The 20,042-nt window shown below is 42.3% G+C and overlaps 1 protein-coding gene across 1 annotated transcript in view; it reads right to left on the bottom strand.

Moving 5' to 3' along the window:
- The window catches only part of imp3 (IMP U3 small nucleolar ribonucleoprotein 3), a 264,779-nt gene that overhangs the window by 2,889 nt on the left and 241,848 nt on the right, over window positions 1-20,042 (bottom strand). The gene's annotated exons all lie outside the window — the stretch shown is intronic.

Here is a 20,042-nt window from a genome sequence, read left to right as displayed (position 1 = left end):
ACTTGATATTTCCTAATCTAAGACAGACCAAGTTCAAACCTAAAGCAGCCATAATCCAAGGCACTGCACCGAAGCATTATAAAATATAACACTAAACCACATAAGATATTAGGACAGATACAATGACGCAGTGGTTAGGATCCTCACTGCACCAGGGACCCAAGCAGACTTAATGGGCTGTTTGGCCTCTTTCTGTACTGTAGGAATGCTATGATTCTATTAATAAAAGACAGGACAGCCTATGGTCAAGTAGATTGTTGTCACACTTATTACTCAGCCTGTTCCTACTAACATTCTTTGGGCAGGGTGGGTAAAGGAGCTAGTTATGCCTGCACCCAATGCAATACTGATATAAAAGCCAGTCTGGCTGGCAGGTTTCTCCGGTTCCCTTAATTTTGCTTACAATAATGATCCTTATAGTGATAGCGAAGCTCTGCATTTGGTTGTTGATATTTAGAAACCCACTGCAATGTGTTTTATAATAATATCAGCTGTTATTAGAACTTGGCAATTAAATGAAAAGTAAAGTAAAAAAGTAAAATCTGAGACACAAATGATGGTAATTCTACTATATCCACCCACAAAATGATATGATTCAGTTTGTCTTCCAACAGAGTTTGCATTCAAATCACAAGGGTAATTGTTATAAAGTAGAGTAAATCCTCTATGAACCAACATCCGCACTCTCACAGGTGCTACAAATGGAATAGGATGGCACGGGATCATTAGTTACCTCCAAGTACAGTATGTTTTAAAGGGAAAGAAATTCTGTTCAACCTGTTAATGTACCCCAAATATTAAACATCTGAAAAAACTAGACAAAGAACGGAAGCCAGCATTCAAAATAATGTCAAAGTTGGAAAAAAGGGAACAAAGACACCTTAACAGCCAGAATACAGAGAAAAAAATACAATGCAATATCAAACAGAAATGCTTAAAAAAAACTCAGTCTGTCAAGAGAGAAAAACACAGTTAGTATTTCAGATCAATGACTTTTCATCAAAACGCTGAACAGATATCCAGTAGTTTCGTTCATTTTCAGATCTCCAGCATTTGCAGTATTTTGTTTTTGTAGGCATCATATAACTGCTTATGACAGGCGAATATAGATGACTGGATTTATACCTCTACATTGGAATGGTGCATGCCAGATACAAATGCAGTACTTGTTTTTCAGCAAACATGGTCTTCAGGTACACAGGATTTTCTGCATAGATTTGGCATCGCCATGGCACATTTCAATCACAAAGATAAAGCAAAATAAGGGCATGAAGTTATCCGCCAATGTGTAAATTATAGATTTTCCAAGGGCTAGTGTATTATTTAGTTATCCTTCCCCAGCAAACGATGGTCCAGAGTTTCCATTTGAGAACATAAAGGACCATTTTTTTCCTCTACTTCTCCCCTGATTTGGTCTCCCTCTATCTATCATCTTTGCATCAGATGCATTCATCCTTCAGGATCAGAGTAAACATGCGCCAACTCTCAAACCCAACGCGCCAGAGTACAATGAATCAAACATTATGAGAAGTGAAGGTTAAACATGGTTTTATCTGTGAATATCTTACTGCTTGTAGAACTCATTTCCCACCACTAGGAGGGGACACTCCCTTTGCAATGAAGTTCTTCATAATGTGAAAGTACATTTGCACATGGCTGACATAAAACAGAATAATGTCTTCAAAATGTTTTAGCCATTTTTGTCACATGAGAACCCGTGGGTGTGGGACCAGCTCAAGTTTTGACCTGGGGACCCAATCATAATATTGTTTCAAGGTTGGTTAGGCACTCTCAAAATGAGTGCTGTCAACATGTTTAATTGTACAAAAAAAATTTAAAATTTAGCAACAGTTTAGTACGTCACATTTGAGAATGAACTCATTTTTATTCTTTTCCAGAAAACAAAACATCTTTTTAAAAAATCCCACCCCAATCTCCTTTCAGTTTATGGTCCTCCATGTCTTCAGCTATGAAAGCCATGACTGGCCCATGCTTCATAGCTCTGTGACACCCTTTTGACTATCTCTAGGAGGCAATGAGATGACAATACACACTTTCGATTTTCCCTCCACACAAGGTTAAGTTGTGACCTCTGCAGAGAGTCTGGTTGCACTGTGCAACTTAAAGTGAATCACAGAATTGTTACTGCGCAGTTCGGCTCATCATGTCTCCACTAGTTCCCCAAAGGACAATCTAACCAAGTGTCATTCTTCCTATTTTTTACCCATTACACTGCATGATGTTTATTTTCAAATTACTACCTAAATCCCTTTTACATCTTGATTAAATCTACCACCACCACGCTTTCAGGCAGTGTAATCCAGACTCTAACTACTTGCTGTATGAAATTTTCTCAAAATATTATTTTTGCTTCTTCTACTCATTGTTTTAAATCTATGGCCTTTTATGAGTGGAACATATTCCACCTATCTACTTTGTCATAAACTCTCATGATTGTGAATACTAATGGAGTCATACAGCACGGAAACAGACCCTTCGGTCCAACTCTTCCATGTCGATCAGGTTTCCCAAACTAAATTAGTCCCATTTGCCTGTGTTTGGCCCATATCATTCCTATTCATGTACCTGTCCAAATGTCTTTTAAAAATTGCAACTTACCACTTCCTTTGGAAGTTCATTCCACATTCACAGTACCCTGTGTGTGAAAAGTTGTCCCTCCATTTCCTTTTAAATCTTTTTCCTCTCACTGTAAAAATATGCCCTCCAGACTTGAGCCCCCCTACACAGGGAAGAGACCTTTGCAATTCACCTTATCCATGCCCCTAGTGATTTTATAAACCTCTATAAGGTCACCCCCCCTCAACCACCCACCCTGTCAACGTCACACCCTGTCCAGCCTCTCCTTATAACTCAAATCTTCCATTCCCGGCAACATGCTGGCACATCTTCTCTGCTGAAAATGTGTTGCTGGAAAAGCGCAGCAGGTCAGGCAGCATCCAGGGAACAGGAGAATCGATGTTTCGGGCTCTGCACCATTTCCAATTTAATAATATCCTTCCTACAGCAGGGCAACCAGAACTGTACACAACGCAAAAGTGGCCTCGTCAACATCCTGTGCAGCATAACATCCTTACTCCTACACTCAAGGCTCTGACCAATGAAGGCAAGTGTGCCAAATGCCTTCTTCACCACCCGGTCTACCTCTGACACCACTTTCAAGGAACTATGTACCTGAACCTCCTAGGTCTCTCTGTTTGACAACAGTCCCCAGAATCCTACCATTAAATATGTAAGTCCTGCCCCTGTTTGCCTTTATCTAAATTGGACTCTATCTGCCACTTCTCAGCTCATTGGCCCAAGTGATCAAGATCCCAATGTACTCTTAGATAACCTTCTTCACTGTCTGCTATACCACTAATGTTTGCACTATCCATAAACATATTGTCATGCTTCCTATATTCTCATCTAAATTTTTTATAAAAATGACAAACAACTGTGGACCCAGTACCAATCCTAGGGGCACACTACTGGTCACAGACTTCCAGTCTGAAAACAACCCTCCACTACCACCCTCTGTCTTCTACCATCAAGCCAATTTTTATTCAATTGGCTAGCTCCCCCTGGATCTCATGTGATCTAACTTTACTAAATAGTCTACCATGCGGAACCTTGTCAAGATGCTAAAGTCCATGCAGACAACATCGACAGCTCTGCCCTCATCTATCTTCTTAGTTATGTCCTCAAAAAACTCTAAGTCATGCTGACGTTCCATAATCAGTCCTTGCCTCTCTAAATGTAATTCCTGTCTCTCAGAAACTCCTCCAACAACTTGCCCACCATTGACATCAGACTCACTGGCCTGTAGTTCTCAAGCTTTCTCTTGTAGTCTTTCTGAAATAAAGGCACAATGTTAGCCACCCTCCAGACTTCTGGCACCTCACCAGTGGCTGTAGATGATACAAATAACTCTGCTAGGGGCCCTGCAATTTCTTCCCTAGCTTCCCTCAATGTCCCAAGATGCACTTGATCTGGTGCTGGAGATTTATCTAATTTTATGCATTTATTTTTAAACATTTATTTCAATCTGATCTCCCCTTATACTTCACTTGTCCAAGTTACTCCAATCAATATTCATGACTGAAATTCCTCAACACAAACCATTCTTTTATCCTCTCTCAACCTCTTCAAATCTGCACAAGAGAAACTTGGCATGGCATAGAGTCAGAGATGTACAGCATGGAAACAGCCCTTCGGTCCAACCCGTCCATGCCGGCCTGATATCCCAACCCAATCTAGTCCCACCCACCAGCATCCAGCCCATATCCCTCCAAACCCTTCCTTGAATGTTGACCAATCAAAACTCATATCAACTCCGACCTGGTCAGGCAAATATTCCACACCCCATATATGTTGAAGGAGAGATGCTGGAATATGTTGACCACATCACATTCCTTGGCAGGTACCTCGCTCTCTGGAGGTCAATGTTGACCAGGCAATCCAACACTGATTTGCAATGCCAGTTTGGCCTTTTACAAAATATTGTCGTGAATATTTGACAAAAACCTCCTTACGTCAACAACAGTCCTAGTTTACAGAGCGATTTTCATCACCATTCTCCTGTAATGCACCGAGATGTGGACTGTGCAACAGCAACTCATTAGAGTTAGAGAAATTCTGTCTGCAATGTACCGTCACATTCTCCAGATTTAATGGTAGGACCACTGAACAAACACTAGTGTCCTTCTTGAAGATCTAAAAGCATTCAGGCAAAACTGTTATAGGTCCAAGTGGCTAAACAGCATTTGCCTCTTCAGGTCCTGTTTTCCCAAATTTCAAACAGCCAGCATTCCAAGGGAGGATAAATACAAGGAGGAGAAAGTATAACTGCAGATGTTGGAGATCAGAGCTGAAAAATGTGTTGCTGGAAAAGCGCAGCAGGTCAGGCAGCATCAAAGGAGTAGGAGAATCGACGTTTCAGGCATAAGCCCTTCTTCAGGAATGAGGAAGGTGTGCCAAGCAGGCTAAGATAAAAGGTAGGGAGGAGGGACTTGGGGGAGGGGCATTGGGAATGCGATTGGTGGAAGGAGGTTAAGGTGAGTGTGATAAGCCAGAGAGGGGTTGGGGGGCGGAGAGGTCGGGAAGAAGATTGCAGGTCAAGAAGGCGGTGCTGAGTCCGAGGGTTGGGACTGAGAAAAGGTGGGGTGAGGGGAAATGAGCAAGCTGGAGAAATCTGCATTCATCCCTTCTGGTTGGAGGGTTCCTAAGCGGAAGATGAGGCGCTCTTCCTCCAGGTGTCGTGTTGCCATGGTCTGGCGATGGAGGAGGCCAAGGACCTGCATGTCCTTGGTGGAGTGGGAGGGGGAGTTAAAGTGTTCAGCCACAGGGTGGTTGGGTTGGTTGGTGCGGGTGTCCCAGAGGTGTTCTCTGAAACGCTCCGCAAGTAGGCGGCCTGTCCGCCATGTAAATGAGGCCATATCGAGTGCAGTGGATGCAGTAAATGATGTGTGTGGAGGCGCAGGTGAACTTGTGACGGATATGGAAGGATCCCTTGGGGCCTTGGAGGGAAGTGAGGGGGGAGGTGTGGGAACAAGTTTTGCATTTCTTGCGGTTGCAGGGGAAGGTGCCGGGAGTGGAGGTTGGGTTGGTGGGGGGTGTAGACCTGACGAGGGAGTCGCCCCCAATGTGGCCTCCTATACATTGGGGAGACAGGCAGCCTATTTGCAGAACGTTTCAGAGAACACCTCTGGGACACCCGCACCAACCAACCCCAACCGCCCCGTGGCTGAACACTTTAACTCCCCCTCCCACTCCGCCAAGGACATGCAGGTCCTTGGCTTCCTCCATCGCCATCCATGGCAACATGACGCATGGAGGAAGAGCGCCTCATCTTCCGCCTAGGAACCCTCCAATCAGAAGGGATGAATGCAGATTTCTCCAGCTTTCTCATTTCCCCTCACCCCACCTTTTCTCAGTCCTAACCCTCGGACTCCGCACCGCCTTCTTGACCTGCAATCTTCTTCCCAACCTCTCCGCCCCCACCCCCTCTCCGGCCTATCACCCTCATCTTAACCTCTTTCCACCTATCGCATTCCCAACGCCCCTCCCCCAAGTCCCTCCTCCCTACCTTTTATCTTCGCCTGCTTGGCTCACTCCCCTCATTCCTGAGGAAGAGCTTATGCCCGAAATGTCGATTCTCCTGCTCCTTTGATGCTGCCTGACCTGCTGTGCTTTTCCAGCAACACATTTTTCAGCGAGGATAAATACAATGCTACAAAGACACACTGAAGCTCAGTGAAGTGTGACCGTATTATCATTAATGACAGGGAGGAGTTTGCTACCAACTATTCAAAATGGTGATCACCTGTCCATCAAGCTGCATTATATCTTCAGTTGAAACATCATAATAATGAGGTAGAACCGCAGCAGACAAGTAAATGTGAGGTAGAACTGCACCAGACATGTAAAGGCAGAAACTTCTGCTTTCCAGTTCCCTCCACATCATGGGACACACTGCCCCACTTGACCAAAAATCTACAAGTCAAGAATCAGTCTGTTCAGTCATACACACACACACACACACACACACAAAACGCAGTAGAAACTCAAGATCCTGCGTAAATGCCAATACCAAATCAAGGGTCCACCCACAATTCATCAGCACAGTACAAAGCAACCAGCAAAAGTGAAAAGAAATATTCAAAAACAGGAATTTGTGGAGAAACTCAGCAGGTCCAGAAGCATCTGGGAAGAGAAAACTAGGATAATGTTTCAAATCCTGTGACCCTTCTTCAGAAGAAATATCACCACCCAAGGAAATCAGCATCTGACGTTTCCTCTAAACTATGTAGGGGCATGGCTACTCAGAGATCCTGCACTTGCCAGTCAGCGTGCCAATGCCTCAGAGGTCCACACAGCAGAAAAGAAAATTAAGTGGATTGCAGATGGTAATGCAATGGTGGCCATGTCGAAATCTTTAGAAAGTTATAAATAATGCTCCCAGTCACTGAATGAAGCTGGGATTTCATTTGGGTCTGAAATTTTCATCCTGATCTTTATCCTACATGCCACAAATGTTCATGCACTTCATGGATTAAAATACTGTAAATTTGGCAGGGAGAGGCAGGAAGAGGGTTAAGTGTGAGCTTCACATTTTTGTGCGACATCTGATCTACTACATGGGCTTTAGCCCCTAAGCAGCCTCCTTCAGCTGGAAGGGTAAATTAGCGCTCTACTGACTACTGCTCAGCTCAAAACAATAGGTTCTTCTATACTCAGGGAGCCAGAGGGAAGTTTTGCTGTGGGAAACTGCAGTTTGTACCAGACACTGAAACTTAAAACAAATTGGATAAAATGTTGAGGACTACTGGGGCTTGAGCCCAGGGTCTACAGTCAGTAAACCTGGAAAATTGTACTCTGGATTTTATTCATGCAGGACCGATCGGAGGGGGGTTGTAAGTCTACACAAAATACAGGTACTGGAAATGCTCTGCAGAATAGCAACGCTGCGTGATTGGGAGGAAATCGTAGTGACCGAGTGATTAAACACTTTTTCATTTGCATCCAAGACCTGGGTTCATGTCCTATGCAGATCTCAGAATACAACTTTCTTCTGCTTATTGGCTAGAGTGATGCTGTAAGAAATGAGTGTAGACGACTATTGCATATGGGCCATACCGTGAAAGTGATGGAAACAGGCAACTAGAATCATTGAATCCCTACATTGTGGAAACAGGCCATTCAGCCCAACAAATCCACATTGGCTCTCCGAAGACCCATTTCCCTACCATATTACTCTATATTTACCCCTGACTAATGCATCTAACCTACACATCCTTGAACGCTATGGGCAATTTAGCACAGCCAATTCAGCTAACCTGCACATCTTTTTTTGTGACTGTGGGAGGAAACCGGAGCACCTGGAGGAAATCCACGCAGACACGGGGAGAATGTCTGTGTGGAGTTTGAACATTCGCCTGAGGCTGGAATCAAACCCGGCTCCCTGGGGCTGTGAGGCAGCAGTGCTAACCACTGAGCCACCGTGCCACTTAGAAAGGCCAAACAATGGAGGAAAGAGAAAAAAATCTCAAAATGCAATTAAACCCAAGATCCCAGGTAAATGGGTCAACCCATAATTAATCAGCACAGTATAAAGCAACCAGCAAATAGTGAAAAGAAATATTCAAAAACAGAAATTGCTGGAGAAACTCAGCAGGCCTGGGGAGAGAAAACAGGGACAACGTTTCAAATTCTGTGACCCTTCTTCAGATGAAATATCACCACCCAAGGAAATCAGCATCTGATGTTTTCTCGAAACTGTGCAGGAGCATGGCTACTCAGAGATGCCAAAACTCACCAGTCAGCGTGCCAATGCCACCCACAGATGTCAGAGGTCCACACAGTGGAAAAGAAAAATAAGGGAAATGCTTAAATGCTCTGCTAAAGCTGGAAATCTCTGAACTAGCTTTGGTTTTCTATAAACATGCTATAATTCACCTTGCTGTGCATGATTATTACACCGGGTGCCTAAAGTCAACTGCATTCCAATTCCGCAACCTCAACTTGGATAACCTTGAGAAAAATACCCTAAGCACAAGTCATGTCACAACCACTATGTTGCATCAAGTATTTCCATCTCCAATATTCTTTCCCTCTTCAAAATCCTTGAAAGTGGTGTCAGCTCTCAAATACATTCCCAAGTTTGCCATTATTTCAAGCTGGTTTCTGACATTTTCCCCTCCATAAATCTAAGGTCAGCCAAAACTCTGCTAACTATCTATTAATTTACACCAACTCCCATTCCCCTGCAGGAGTGTTTGAGTATGTAAGAGTATGTGTATGTGAGTGTATACTGACATTGCATGGTGGTATTTTGATTAATTTTGTTTCTCTTATCCCATGTGATCAACACTTAACATATGTGCATTCTTTCTTCTCCGATGCTTAAACTCAAGCCTGTGTGTTTACAAATCTGTTCCACTTCACTGAATTCCTTGGGAGTTTTCTACAAAAACAGGCTCCTTGCTTTTCAATGATTCTGTTCTTTTTCACATCACACCATCCCACATCCACAGTTTCTCCCTCCCAATACAAGCAGAGAGGGGAGGAAGGAGATGGAAACAAGCTGCAGCCCATAGGTACAAACAGCAGGAAGTTGACCTACACTGCAGATCCATCACCATCAAAAATATAAAAGGCAGAGTTATACTTCCAAAGTGGTTTTGGAACCTTGTTTAAAACTCAGGAGCTTCTGCATATTTCAAAGTTCTGGCATTCAGAGTTGATCTTTTGAGGCAACCATCCTGTCCAATGTTAACTCATTACTGCATTCGCCCTGAACAGTTGTATATTTTGCATTTCTGACCAGGAGGAACACCAAAGGAAAAAAGTGTGGGGTTGGGAATGCGAAGGTAAATTGGATTGTCTCCAAAAATAAAAGTATAATTCATGCATTGAAATGTGGCTCTACACCCAGACAAAAATCTAGCTGAAAGATTTTGTGATGAGCAAGACTTTTGTCACAGCAACAGAAATGACGTCACTTTTTCCTTCCGAGTATCTATATACGAACAGAAATTTTTGTGGGTTCCTTCATCATTAAAAAGGTTTCTTAGAAGCAGTGTTACATCCTTCCACCGCGATACCACAAGGTGTAGCTAACTAGAGTTACTGCATTCTACCAAATACTCCCTTCCTGTCAGGCCTGCACAGCATTGCAAATTCTTGGCCAGAAATCACACAATTACAGTGTCATAAGGACTGATAAATGACAGTACTTAATAGATTGTGACACACATGGAATAGACTGTATTGCTGCAACAAAGTAGCCAAAAATTCTAAATTGGGGCAGTTGGTCTTTCTTTACTCTTCAATAGGTTTCTGCTTTAAGTAGAAGTGACAGCAACAGGAACAATACTAACACTTGGCTCCCTGCAAACAGGTGTCTGTGAAGGAATCCTTCTGCAATTTACATCCTGGTACTACAGCAGATAAGGACTGAAAACAGATAAATCAAGAAAAGAAAGAGAGAAGGGAAACAGGAATGACTGCTGGCATTAGACTTACATAAATGGTCTTCTATATTTCAAGTCAAATTGAAGTTGCTAATTGTATTCAGTGACAGGAAGACATGCACAAGAAGCTGTAAACAAAAGAGATGGAACACAGTATCCCGATGGCTTGCTAATATATGGAAATATTAATAAAGTCTCAACTATTTTCCATCATACTTGAGTCTGCAGAATGTGAGTATAAAAGGCAACTGTGCAGTTGAGCTTACATTTCCTTCTCTGGTTTATTTCTTTCCTCATTTGAGGGTGTTAACTCATGTTATAAACTTTTTTTTTTGGCTAACAGCTGCCTGCCTGTACTGACCCTGTTGATCTTTTTTCATGTTTGATCATAGACAAAGACTAAAAGAGTAGGAAGCATCACTGACCAAGTTAATAACCTGGATGATTTCTCTTCCTCTACTTGCTCCGCATTCCCCACTCCAGTCAAAGCTGGTCAAATTGGGTGGAATGCTCCATTGCTGAAATCAGACCAGAAATCAAAGTGATAACTGCCCAGATCTGTACAATTGAGTCACTTAGGATCAGTTTCCATGTTGTACGACTCTTCAGTCCAACGAGTCCATGCCAACCATGTTCCCAAATTAAACTAGCCCCACTTGCCTACACGTGGCCTACATCCCTCCAAACCTTTCCTATTTATGTACTTAACCAAATGCCTTTTAAACCTTGTAATTGGACCACTCAGTACAATAAAGGAATGCCTCGTGTGCTTTTCAAATCTTTCTCCGCTCACCTTAAACATATGCTTCCTAGTTTTGAACTCTCCCACCTGAGGGAAAAGACGCTTGCCAGTTTATCTATGCCCCTCATAATTTTATAAACATTAATAAAGGCTCCCTGCAACCGCCCATGCTCAGTGAAAAAAGTCCCAGTCTGTCCAGTTTATTTTCATATTTCAAACTCTGAATTCCCTGCAACAACTTGATGAACCTTTTTGAATCTTCTCCAGTTTAATAATATCCTTCCTAAAATAGGGCAACTAGAACTGTGCACAACAATCCAGAAGAGGCCTCACCAATATCGTGTATAACCTCAACACAACAGCCCAACTGCTATACTCAAAGGTCTGAGCAACGAAGGGAAGCATACTAAACACCTTAACCATGCTGTCTACTTGTGACGCAAATTTCAAAGAATTATGTACCTGAACCCCTAGGTCTCTTGGTTCTACAACACTCCCCAGGGCCCTACCATTAATTGTATAAGTCTTGTCCTTGTTTGCATTACCAAAATGCAATACCTCACTTTTATTCAAATTAAACTCCATCTACCACGCCTCGACTCATTGACCAAATTGATCAAGATGTCTTTGTAATCTTAAATAGCCTTTTTCACAGTCCACTATGCCACCAATTTTGGTGTCGTCTGCAAAACTTATTAACCATGCCTCCTATATTCTCATCCAAATCATTTACATAAATGACAAACAAAAGTGGACCCAGTATTGATCCCTGTGGAACACCACTGGTCACAAAGCCTCCAGTCTGAAAAATAATCCTCCACCTCTGACTCCCACCATAAAGCCTATTTTGTATCCAATTGGCAAGCTCACCCTGAATCCCATGTGCTCTAACTTTACTAATTAATCTGCCATGAAGAAGCTTGTCAAAGGCTTTACTAAAACCCAAGTAAACATGTTACATTTAAAGCCCAAACTTAATGCCACCTTAGAACAACTACTCAATTTAGTCTCTCTCCTTTCCCGGTCTTTGCAACCTTTCTGATGTGAAGCATAATGGGCCTTTGGCATTTCAACTTAGCGTCTTCATTTTCATTTTGTATTGAGAAAGGAAAAGTCCATTAAATCCGAAAATGCACTTGTAAAGGAAACAGTGATCAGGACAGTGATCTTCCACAAGGGTAGGATGCAGACTTTACAACCCTGTTTTCCCCAGCCAACTGCAGTAAAAATTAACTACAGTAGAATCAAATCTAGGATTCAAAGAATTCAAACTTAATGGGGCTGCCAAAATTAGTGGTTACAGTATATGCACAAATGTATAATTTATTTGGAATTACATTAACTTATCGTGATATAAAATGGAATCTATTTTAGATATGTTATATTTGTTCACAAGATAGGGACATTGATAGTTACCTCATTATTTGTTAACCATCCTCAACTGTCAATGAGTTTATTAGGTGTCATCTAGGGACCCTTGTTGAGTTACTGCAGCACATCTTGGAAATGTTCACATTGCTGCGAGTGTGCTCCAGTGGTGGAGGTAATGAATGCTAATGGTGGTAGGCAGGGTGAGAAATCAGCTGGCTGTGGTCTTGGTCGGTGTTGAACTTCTTATTGCTGGAGCTGTATTCACCAAGGCATGTGGAGAGTCTTCAAACACACTGCTGACCTGTGTCTAATCGATGATGGACAGGCTTGGCAAAGTCATGCGGGGAGTCAGGCGGTGAAACACTCGCTGCAGAATTCCTAGCCTCTAACTTGCTCTTGTAGCCACAGAATTTCTTTGACTGATTTCAGTTTCCAGTCAATGCTAACTCTGCAGTGTGAATAGTGTGGGATTCAGCGATGGTCATTGCCTGGCAATTGTGAATTTGATGTAACTTGTAAATTATCAGGCCTGAAACCTTGCTGTGTATTGACACAAATGGCTTCGGTGTGGAGAAGTCATAATACTGCTGAACATTGCAAACTGATCTCAGATAGCCCCACTTCTGACATTAAGACAGATGGAAGGACACTGATGAAGCAGCTGAGAGAGGTTCACGATTAGGACAGCAGTATCTTAGGAATGAGAACCTTCAATAACTATAACCATCTGCATTTCTGCTCAATATGACTGTAACTAGTGGAGGGATTCCCATCGGCTCAGTTTTGCTAGCTTCCTTAATTTCAAGGGGAGTCATGTTCAACTCACCTCTGGAGCTCAGCTCTTTCATCCATTTTTAGATCAAGTCTTCAATGAGGTCAGGAGTTGAGTGGCCATTGCAGAGTCCAAACTGGGCATCAGTGAGCAGGTTATTGCTAAGTGCTGCTTAAAACTACTGTCAAAGACTGCTTCTTTCACTTTACCCACGCTCAACAGCAGACTGATAAGGTAGTATTTGGTTAGAGTTTTCTTGCTTTTTGTGGACCGGACCAACCTGGGGAATTTTCCATCTTTCCAGGTAGATGCTGGTATTGGAATAGCTTGGCTGGCTGTGTGGTTATTTTTGAAGCCACCCCTCTTCAGTATTACTGCGAGGATGTTGTCAGGGGCCCATGGTCTTTGTAATATCTAGTGCCTTCAGTTGTTTCTTGATATCACATGCAGTGAATTAAATTGGCTAAGATCTAGCATCTATGATGCTGGAGACCTCAGGAGAAGCTCCAGATGGATTATCCATTCGATTACCAATTCTAGATGAAGACATTTCAGTGAGCGAGCAGTAATTTCCACCAGCATTAATACGAGGAAGATCAAAGTCATCATCCTTGTCCCTTGACTATTCCCATTTGCTATCAACTGACTTCAATCTCCTTCTTTCTGTTATGAAGACTTCAAAATTAAACATCCTTTGAGGACTTGAGTTTTGAAAGACTGGAAAACTGAATTTCTTTCACGTCCTGTGTGGAATTTGTGAAATTTTATAGAAGGTGCCAACAAAAGGTCATGTTGGAACATTTGGAAAAAAGTGCTACTGGGAAATTCCATAATTGCTTGGATGCATGTCTTAGAAATCAACTGCCTAGGTTTAATGGCTGTCTTGTTTGAACTGTTTTGCTTGAAGAGTGTTTGGTTTTCAAAGAGGAAAAACCCGAAGAAGAATCGTGCTCAGCTCATCTCGCCATTTCTCAAACACCATTTTCCGTACCCGGTGAGAAATCCAATTGTCCTTGTGTATGCATCCAGAATACTTCTCCATACTGTGCTTCCTAAGCAAGCTCTGTCTGCCAAGGTTCCAGAGACAACTGCACATGTCCAGTGATCTGTCTGCATGTGCCAGAGTAACAGCCGCCTGAACAGTCCCTATGGCTAGTTCTTGAAGACTAAAGGGATGATTGGCTTAAAGTGTTTTATTTCTCCAAACTGAAGATCTGCGGAGAGATTTATATTTTTTCCTTTACCTGGTGTGTTGTAATTTCATATTGCATTGGAATTATTTTGTTTTATAATAGATCAATACTTCTGTGCTCATTTAAAAAAATCTCATTGATAGACCTTTTTATTCTATGTATACTATTGTGAAAACTTTGCGCGGCCATTTTGGCAACTAGGTAAAATAATTCTATTCATAGTGTAACCCATGGAGTAGCAGCATTAGAGAGAAACATTGCATTCCTCCCATCTCAGTCTTAACATTGGCCACTATCCCAGAATGAACCAGACTTTGAAAAATTCTATTTAATAGCAAGTTGAATTAACAGCTCCTACTCCTGTTATTATGAAATTTCCTTAGCAAAGCCCATCTCTTCCCCAACCTCATTCCATGTGTTGTAGAAATACTCTGTCTTTGTCAAATCCAAGTTTAATCACTCCAATGCTGTACCTAGCCTCCCATCCTTCACCCCCTGTAATCTTCAGGTGACCCAAGATTCCTTTTGGTACCATACCAAGCCACAATTCCCCAAATACCTTGTGTCAGTTGACCAGGGAAGCACAATGCTGACAAAGATATACATAATAAATGGTAGCATCCTGAGGCGTACTGGAGCAGAAAGACAGCATTTTACCAGCAAAGGTGGTTAAGAAGGATATTTTTGTTTATTAACTAAGATATTAGTTTAGAAGAGCAGGACAATTATGAACTGTATAAAAAAGTGCTCTGACTACAGTGAGAGTACAGTGAGAGCAGTAGAGGCTCTCACATTGCAGGATCAGTGATCACACTAGAGAAGGTGCACTGGAGGTTCACAAAAATATTGCCAATACTGGAAAACTTTACATCTGTTGTTGGAAAGGATTCAGAAAGGATTATAAGAGAAAGGATTTATAATCATCTAGCAAGTAACAATCTAATTTCAGATAGTCAACATGGTTTTGTCACGGGCACGTCATGTCTTACAAATCTCATTTAGTTTTTTGAGGTGACTAAGCATGTGGATGAAGGTAGAGCAGTTGACGTGGTATACATGGACTTCAGTAAAGCATTTGATAAGGTTCCACATGGTAGGCTGTTGGAGAAAATGCAGAGGCATGGGATTGAGGATGATTTAGCAGTTTGGATTAGAAACTGGCTTTCTGAAAGAAGGCAGCGAGTGATTGTTGATGGAAAATATGCAGCCTGGAGTCCAGTTACTCGTGGTGTGCCACAAGGATGTGTTTTGGGACCACTGCTGTTTGTCATTTTTATAACTGACTTAGATGCAGGCGTAGGTGGATGGGTTAGTAAATTTGCAGATGACACTAAAGTCGGTGGAGTAGTGGACAGTGTGGAAGAATTTGCAGGTTGCAGCGGGACTTGGATAAACTGCAGAATTGGGCTGAGAGGTGGCAAATGAAGTTCAATGCAGCTAAATGTGAGGTGATTCACTTTGGGAAGAATAACAGGAAGGCAGAATACTGGGTCAATGGAAAGATTCTTGGTAGTGTGGATGTGCAGAGGGATCTTGGAGTCCATATACATAGATCCCTGAAGATTGCCACCAAGGTTGATAGTGCTGTTAAGAAGGCACACGGTGTGTTAGGTTTTATTGGTAGAGGGATTGAGTTCCGGAGTCATTATGTCATGCTGTAACTTCACAAAATGCTAGTCCGGCCTCACTTGGAATATTGTGTATAGTTCTGGTCGCCACATTACAGGAAGGATGTGGAAGCATTGGAAAAGATGCAGAGGAGATTTACCAGGATGTTGCCTGGTCTGGAGGGAAGGTCTTATGAGGAAAGGCTGAGAGACTTGGGTCTGTTCTCGTTGGAAAGAAGAAGGTTAAGAGGGGATTTGATAGAGACATACAAGATGATCAGAGGATTAGATAGGGTAGACAGTGAAAATTTTTCACTTTTTCCTAGGATGATGACGTCAGCTTGTACAAGGGGGCATAACTACAAATTGAGGGGTGATAGATTTAAGACAGATGTCAGAGACAGGTTCTTTACTCAGAGAGCGGTAAGGGCATGGAATACCCTGCCTGTTAATGTAGCTAACTCAGCCACATTAGGGAGATTTAAACAATCCTTGGGTAAGCACATGGATGATGATGCAATAGTTTAGGGGATGAACTTAGATTAGTTCACAGATTGGCGCAACATCGAGGGCCAAAGGGCATGTTCTGCGCTGTAATGTTCTATGTTCTAACTTTAATTATGTGAAATGATGGGATGTAAGAGGGCTGATTTCTTTACATTAGAGGAAGATCACAGAATCAAAAATCAGGTGATATTTAACTAAGACAAGAAAAATTATAATTGACTCAGAATTGTTTGGAAGGACTCATTTCCCTTAATGCAGATCAATAAGCAGAGAGCATAGATTTTAAAATAACTTGTGGACAGATAGTGGAGAATGAAGGAGAACATTTTCCTCCCTGAGGGTTGTAAGGGTCTGTCACTCACTGCCTGAAAGTGTGGTCAAGACAGACACCCTCATCACATTTGTAAGATACTCAGATTTTACACTTGTGCTAAGTGCTGTAATCTACAGCACCAAGGACCAGGAGCTAGGAAGTAGGGTTAAGCTGAATGACTCTTTTCCAACCTGCACAGATATCACAAACCACACAGCTTCCTCTTATGCTATGAAGTTAAATTTAAATTTTCAACCTGGCATTAAAATTAGTCCATGATTTCTGTAACCTCCCCTGAGCAACTGCACCCCTCACACCTGCATCCCACATTCAACATTCCACTGTTTGATACCTTTGTTGCCAGCATTTCCCCCCCGAACCATCCACCAGCATCTTTAGCAACTGCATTTTCAGCCACCTGTAATCCTTCCTTCCTAAAGGCTTACACCTCTTCACCTCCATTCTCTCTAGAAAAACCTTCATCATAATCCACTTCTCTAGGTATGCTTTTGATTGATAGTGTGAATGCAAGCTTCTCCTTACATATCTTTGATGTGCTTTAGGATGTGTCTTAATCTTAAAAATATTGACACCGATAAAACTTTGAATAAGGGCAGCCTTACAAATTATCACCTTTTCGATCATTAATGCCACTAATCTTCCTATAATATTAACAGCTCTGATTATATGATTTATAAATAAAGGAGGCAATGGCCCAGTGGTATTATCGCTGGACTATTAATCCAGAAACTCAACAGTCCTTGTTCAAATGCAACAAGATCTGGACAAGTAACATTCACGCTACACAAATGCCAGTCTATGACCATTACCAAGACACAATTTAAGCACCCATCCCTTGACATTCAATTATGTTACCATCACTGAATCCTCCACTAATCAACATTCTGGGGGTTGTCATTGACCACAAACACAACTGGCCCCGCCACATAAACAGAGTGGCTAAAACAGCTGGTTACAGGCTAGAAATACAGTGGCAAGTCACTCACCTCCTGACTCCCTAAAGCCTGTCCACTATCTACAAGGTACAAGTCAGGAGTGTGATGGAACAGCCCCACTTGCCTGGATCAGTGCAGCCCTAACAACACTCAAGATTTGACACCATCCAGGACAAAGCAGCCTGATTGATTGGCATGACATTCACAAGCATCCAGTCCTCCACCACTGACACTCAGTAGCAGCAGAGTGTACTACCTAAAAGATGCAATGCAGAAATTCACCAAAGATCCTCAGACCTTCCAAACCCTCAACCACTTCCTCTAGAAGGATAAGGGCAGCAGGTACATGGGAACACCACCACCTTCAAGTTCCCCTCCAAGCCACTCATCATTCTGACTTGGAAATATATTGCCATTCCTTCACTGTCACTGGGTCAAAATCCTGGAAGTTCTTCCCTAATGGCATTGTGGGTCAACCCACAGCAGATGGACTACCGCAGTTCAAGAAGGCTGCTCAGCACCATCTTCTCAAGGGCAACTAGAGATGGGCAATAAATACTTGCCAGCCAGTGGTGATCACATCCCACAAATGAATTTAAAAAATACTATTTTCTCATCTCTAAGAAAAGAAAGTGCAATGTTGTTAAAGGATTCGCAATCTGATTGACAGACCACAACAAGAACACTTCATTCATGGTCCTGTAAGCTTCTCTACATCAGCCCTACACAGACATTTTTTTTGTCAATAAGTTTCCACAACTTGCAGGGTGATGGGTGAAGTAGGGGTATCATGGGGAGGTCAGGGATGCAGAGGTGCAGGGGCATTCACGTCTGTCAGGCTTAAGCTTCCCAGTGGATGGTAACCTTGCATTTTAAGCAGGGGTTCAATCTTCCACTTGCCACCATAGTTCAGAGTGGTGTTTGCACTCCACACCTTCCAGCTCGAGATACAGTATTAACACAAATAACTCTGCTGGTAAAACAGGTCACAGAAATTTGACTCTAGGGCACTGAATTAATGGAAGTAGACATGCTCATTTACCCATCAGTAGTGACTCTATCAATTCAGTACCTTCTTGTTATCTAACTAAGGAAATGCTCCTAACCAGTTCCAAAACAACACTGGTTCTATTATACTCGGAATATAAACGGTAATCGTAACATATCATTGTCCGAGGAACCCCACACAAAGATAAATAATGAAACAGAAAGGAAGTAAGATTTTATGAAACTGCCAACCAATCATATCACTATCTTTCTGATGGCCTTTTGTGGTGCATTGGTAATATCCTTATCTCTGAACAAGAAGGCCTGAGCTCAAGACCCACCTGCTCCAGAGATGTACAGTAAAACTGGTGAACAGGTTGATTAGAAAATAATCTTTGACTCACATGGCCTCCTACAATGTAGAATTATAGCCAGCAGAGGGCAGTAAAGCATGAGGCAATGATGCACCTACAAATTTTCACCATTTGACATTTTGTCAGGCTTCAGTCACACATTTCATTAAATCATCGACAAAGATATGGTCAGGTTGATAGAGATGACAGGAAGACAAGGATAAAATTATTACAGGGACAGTTGTTGTTGGATTGGTAATATCACTGGACTAGGAATCCTGACGTCCGGACGAATGCCCAAAGGTTCGAGTCTCACCACTGCAACTGGTGGAATTTATAATGAATTAATAAATCTGGAATTAAAATATTGATTTCATGATTAACAGTAAACTTTGCCGAATGCTGTAAAAACGTATCTTGGTTCATGGATTTCCTTCAGGGAAGGAATGAACCGTGACTGCAGCGATTCAAGAAGTCAGCTCACCAGCACTATCGTTTCAAGATCAACTAGAAATGGGCAATTAATGCTCTTCAGCCAGTGACATCCACATCCCATGAGTGAATTAAAAAAAATTCTGCCTTCCTTGCCTGGTCTGGCCTACATGTGACTCGTAAATGGCTCCGGAAGCAGCCGAGCAAGGCATTCAGTTTATCAAATCACTTTAATCTCTAAAAAGAATAAAATACGCAGACCAAAATGCAATGATTTCAGTATCGGGAATAACAATGAGGAAAAACAATCCTGCTGATCTATTTGAATGCATCCTCATCAAACTACCTGTCACAGATGCATCAGCTACGACAGTATCAGCAGGATTGACTACAGCACAGCACTTGTGGAGACAAAGTCCTATCTTCACATTGACAACACCCTCAGTTGCATTGATTAGTTTTTCCAACATTATGATAACTCAAGACAGGGCATCGGTGATGCGCAGTGGGTCATCAAAGCAGAACTGCATTCTGCCACAATCAAGAACCTCATTGCCTGGCATTATCCCTTACTATACTATTATAATCAAGCTATGGGATTAATCATGGTTCAGCAAAGAGTGCAGAAGGGCAAGCTAGAATCAGTACCAGACGAAATGTTGAACGTGAGGACTGCAGATGCTGGAGATCAGAGTCTAGATTAGAGTGGTGCTAGAAAAGCACAGCAGGTCAGGCAGCATCCGAGGAACAGGAAAATCGATGTTTCGGGCAAAAGCCCTTCATCAGGAATGAGGCCTCGATTTTCCTACTCCTTTGTGTAACAGAAAGGGGCGGGCCT

This window comes from Chiloscyllium plagiosum, unplaced genomic scaffold, assembly GCF_037043375.1.
Source record: "Chiloscyllium plagiosum isolate Xiang-an unplaced genomic scaffold, Cpla_swu_hap1 HiC_scaffold_9, whole genome shotgun sequence".
Taxonomy (NCBI): domain Eukaryota; kingdom Metazoa; phylum Chordata; class Chondrichthyes; order Orectolobiformes; family Hemiscylliidae; genus Chiloscyllium; species Chiloscyllium plagiosum.
The sequence above is the reverse complement of the archived record's forward strand: the minus strand, read 5'-3'. Positions and strand labels throughout refer to the sequence as shown.